At 65.7% G+C, this 3,538-nt stretch overlaps 1 non-coding gene across 1 annotated transcript; it reads right to left on the bottom strand.

Annotated features, from left to right (window-relative positions):
• Positions 1-2,528: 2,528 nt before the first annotated feature.
• Positions 2,529-2,647, bottom strand: LOC142006322 (5S ribosomal RNA). The gene has a single exon (XR_012643426.1). It is a non-coding gene; the product is annotated as a 5S ribosomal RNA (ribosomal RNA).
• Between the last annotated feature and the right edge of the window lie 891 nt (positions 2,648-3,538).

The raw sequence follows: 3,538 nt of genomic DNA, 5'->3' as shown, positions 1-3,538 counted from the left end.
TCCGGTGCTTTCAGCGGGGGTTGACCTGGTGGCCGATTCCCTCCCCGGGCACCAGGTCAACCTCCGGTGCTTTCAGCGGGGGTTGACCTGGTGGCCGATTCCCTTCCCGGGCACCAGGTCAACCTCCGGTGCTTTCAGCGGGGGTTGACCTGGTGGCCGATTCCCTCCCCGGGCACCAGGTCAACCTCCGGTGCTTTCAGCGGGGGTTGACCTGGTGGCCGATTCGCTCCCCGGGCACCAGGTCAACCTCCGCTGCTTTCAGCGGGGGTTGACCTGGTGGCCCATTCGCTCCCCGGGCACCAGGTCAACCGCACCCTTTTTCGGCCGCCTTCGCCTCCAAATTTTTCCCCCCGTTTCCTTGCCCACTCCTCGGTCACTTCATACGCCCTCCCCCTTACATCCACCGTACGCAACACCTCCACCGGGCTTAATAGTCCACAACCGGGACCCAGGGCCTTCCCCGCTCTCAACAACCTCCACCCACGGTCCCCCTCCACCGGGCTTAATAGTCCACAACCGGGTCCCAGGGCCTTCCCCGCTCTCAACAACCTCCACCCACGGTCCCCCTCCACCGGGCTTAATAGTCCACAACCGAGACCCAGGGCCTTCCCCGCTCTCAACAACCTCCACCCACGGTCCCCCTCCACCGGGCTTAATAGTCCACAACCGGGTCCCAGGGCCTTCCCCGCTCTCAACAACCTCCACCCACGGTCCCCCTCCACCGGGCTTAATAGTCCACAACCGGGACCCAGGGCCTTCCCCGCTCTCAACAACCTCCACCCACGGTCCCCCTCCACCGGGCTTAATAGTCCACAACCGGGTCCCAGGGCCTTCCCCGCTCTCAACAACCTCCACCCACGGTCCCCCTCCACCGGGCTTAATAGTCCACAACCGAGACCCAGGGCCTTCCCCGCTCTCAACAACCTCCACCCACGGTCCCCCTCCACCGGGCTTAATAGTCCACAACCGGGTCCCAGGGCCTTCCCCGCTCTCAACAACCTCCACCCACGGTCCCCCTCCACCGGGCTTAATAGTCCACAACCGGGACCCAGGGCCTTCCCCGCTCTCAACAACCTCCACCCACGGTCCCCCTCCACCGGGCTTAATAGTCCACAACCGGGACCCAGGGCCTTCCCCGCTCTCAACAACCTCCACCCACGGTCCCCCTCCACCGGGCTTAATAGTCCACAACCGGGTCCCAGGGCCTTCCCCGCTCTCAACAACCTCCACCCACGGTCCCCCTCCACCGGGCTTAATAGTCCACAACCGGGACCCAGGGCCTTCCCCGCTCTCAACAACCTCCACCCACGGTCCCCCTCCACCGGGCTTAATAGTCCACAACCGGGTCCCAGGGCCTTCCCCGCTCTCAACAACCTCCACCCACGGTCCCCCTCCACCGGGCTTAATAGTCCACAACCGAGACCCAGGGCCTTCCCCGCTCTCAACAACCTCCACCCACGGTCCCCCTCCACCGGGCTTAATAGTCCACAACCGGGTCCCAGGGCCTTCCCCGCTCTCAACAACCTCCACCCACGGTCCCCCTCCACCGGGCTTAATAGTCCACAACCGGGACCCAGGGCCTTCCCCGCTCTCAACAACCTCCACCCACGGTCCCCCTCCACCGGGCTTAATAGTCCACAACCGAGACCCAGGGCCTTCCCCGCTCTCAACAACCTCCACCCACGGTCCCCCTCCACCGGGCTTAATAGTCCACAACCGGGACCCAGGGCCTTCCCCGCTCTCAACAACCTCCCCCCACGGTCCCCCTCCACCGGGCTTAATAGTCCACAACCGAGACCCAGGGCCTTCCCCGCTCTCAACAACCTCCACCCACGGTCCCCCTCCACCGGGCTTAATAGTCCACAACCGGGACCCAGGGCCTTCCCCGCTCTCAACAACCTCCACCCACGGTCCCCCTCCACCGGGCTTAATAGTCCACAACCGAGACCCAGGGCCTTCCCCGCTCTCAACAACCTCCACCCACGGTCCCCCTCCACCGGGCTTAATAGTCCACAACCGGGACCCAGGGCCTTCCCCGCTCTCAACAACCTCCCCCCACGGTCCCCCTCCACCGGGCTTAATAGTCCACAACCGAGACCCAGGGCCTTCCCCGCTCTCAACAACCTCCACCCACGGTCCCCCAAGACGCACGTTCCAAGCCTTAACCCTCAGACCATCCACCCCCCGGGCGGGACCCCACACCCACCTGACCCCAACTCACTCCCACCAAAAACACCACCACCGCCACCGCCTCAACGGCCTGCCCCACCCAGCACTCCCACACACACACCTGCCCCACCAACGCTCCACACACGCTTTCTTCCCTCTCCCCGACCCGACCCAAGCCATCGCACCGCACCGGGTGAGGGCCTAAGCTTCCTCGCCCGCCCCCCCGCCCCCGACACGCAGGCAGGCAGAGGGAAAGGCCTCAGCGCCCCCCAGGACCGTCGCGCCGCCTTGGCCTCACGGCTTCCCTGCTCCCGCACGGCAGACACACGCCCCGCTCTACCCCCGCTGGGGCCAAAAGCTGCCTACGGCACCTGGGATTCCCAGGCGGTCACCCATCCAGGTACTAGCCAGGCCCGGGACGGTTTACCTTCCGAGATCGGACGAGATCGGGGGCATTCGGTCCGGTATGGCCGTAGGCCCCCGCCTCCCCGGGCTTTAGCGTCAGCAGCCTGGCCTCAGTCAGCCGGGCCCAAACAATTAACCCGGAGGCCGGGCCGAGGGAAAACTTCCTCCGAGCCGGCCCAAGGGGAAGGGAGGACGAGGACGCCGGGCCCGGGAGGTGACAGGACGTGCACGTCAGACCCGGGAAGCTGTGCGCCCCGAGGTTAACCCCCGGGCCGGGGCGGGGAGAGAAAAATGTTCTAAGTCCGGTAGGGACAGCAGGTCAACCCCGGTCCGAGGCGGGGAGAGAAATTTTCCAAGTCCGGCAGGGACAGCAGGTCAACCCCGGCCGCCGTAGCAGAGGTTGACCTGGTGTCCGATTCGCTCCCCGGGCACCAGGTCAACCTCGGGCGCTTTAGCGGAGGTTGACCTGGTGTCCGATTCGCTCCCCGGGCACCAGGTCAACCTCGGGCGCCTTAGCAGAGGTTGACCTGGTGTCCGATTCGCTCCCCGGGCACCAGGTAAACCGTGGCCGCTTTCAGCGGAGGTTGACCTGGTGGCCGATCCCCTCCTCGGGCTCCAAGTCCGGCAGGGACAGCAGGTGAACCCCGGCCGCTTTAGCAGAGGTTGACCTGGTGTCCGATTCGCTCCCCGGGCACCAGGTAAACCGTGGCCGCTTTCAGCGGAGGTTGACCTGGTGGCCGATCCCCTCCTCGGGCTCCAAGTCCGGCAGGGACAGCAGGTCAACCCCGGCCGCTTTAGCAGAGGTTGACCTGGTGTCCGATTCGCTCCCCGGGCACCAGGTAAACCGTGGCCGCTTTCAGCGGAGGTTGACCTGGTGGCCGATCCCCTCCTCGGGCTCCAAGTCCGGCAGGGACAACAGGTCAACCCCGGTTCCGGGCGGGGAGAGAAAAATTTTCTAAGTCCG

Source organism: Carettochelys insculpta, unplaced genomic scaffold (assembly GCF_033958435.1).
Source record: "Carettochelys insculpta isolate YL-2023 unplaced genomic scaffold, ASM3395843v1 scaffold_0049, whole genome shotgun sequence".
Classification (NCBI taxonomy): domain Eukaryota; kingdom Metazoa; phylum Chordata; order Testudines; family Carettochelyidae; genus Carettochelys; species Carettochelys insculpta.
This window is presented reverse-complemented; position numbering and strand designations above follow the sequence as displayed.